Below are 1,144 nucleotides of genomic sequence, written 5' to 3' on the forward strand. Positions count from 1 at the left end.
CACCTCTTTTTTTATATTTTTTTTATTTTCAAGCTTTTTGTGTTCTTTTACTTTTAATACAGCTCTTAGAAAGCTGATGGGGAAAGGTAACCCATTTTGAAAATCTCTGTCCAACTAGTGGGTTTAGTCCATTTGTCTCTGTGATTGTTATTTTTCAACTTATTTCTACAATCTTACTCTTTTTTGCATTTTCTTTTTGATGGCTGTTTGTTTTTCTTTCTTAGGCTTTTTTTTAACTGATTGGGTTTCCTTTCTCTGTCTGTTTATTTTCCCTATTCCTGTTTGTATTTCCTATTCCCTGTACTCTTTGGAATTTATGCACTCAATTTCTTTTCTTTTTAGTGATAACCTGTCAGGTTTTGCATGCATACATAATGAACAAAGTCTAAAATCAGGTAATATTTTAATCTACCCCCTCCTGAATAATTCAATGACCTTAGGACACTTTAACACTAATTATCCTCTCTTAAGTTACATGCTATTGTTTTTCAACATTATATTTTGAGTCATAAATTTTATTACTCACTTTAAAGAAGTAACTTTTAGTTTTATAGATCTTTCTTCATTGCCTCTTTTCCATTTATTTCATTTCCACTTTTACCTTTATCACTGCCTTCTTTCTACATGTTTTGGGTTTAATTTGCTCTTCTTTTTCTATATAATTAAAATGAAACCATAAATTGTTGATTTTAAACCTTTCTCTTTTTCTAATATCAGCATTTAAATTAAGCTATAAATTTTCCTCTAAGCATTGCTTCAGCTGCATCCAACAAATGTTGATAAAACTAAAAGGAAAACAGAAAAAATACAAAATTAGAATTGTGGAGATTTTAACACTTCATTTTGAGTAATTGATGGAACAAATAGGTCAAAAAATCAGTAAGTATGTAGTAGATTTGAACAGCACTATCAACTAACTTAATCTAAGTGACATTTGTAGAACATTACATCAAAAAACTATAAAATATACTCTTTCTTTCAAGTATACATGGAACATTACCAAGTTAGACATATGCTGGGGCATGAGATATCTTGATAAATTTAAAAGAATTGAAATAATACAGCATATATATTCTTACTAAAAGGAAATTAAATTAGAAATCAATAACAAAAAGATACCTAGAAAATATGCAAATTTAGAAAT

Source organism: Propithecus coquereli, unplaced genomic scaffold (genome assembly GCF_000956105.1).
Source record: "Propithecus coquereli isolate 6110/MARCELLA unplaced genomic scaffold, Pcoq_1.0 Scaffold126, whole genome shotgun sequence".
NCBI classification, from domain to species: Eukaryota; Metazoa; Chordata; class Mammalia; order Primates; family Indriidae; genus Propithecus; species Propithecus coquereli.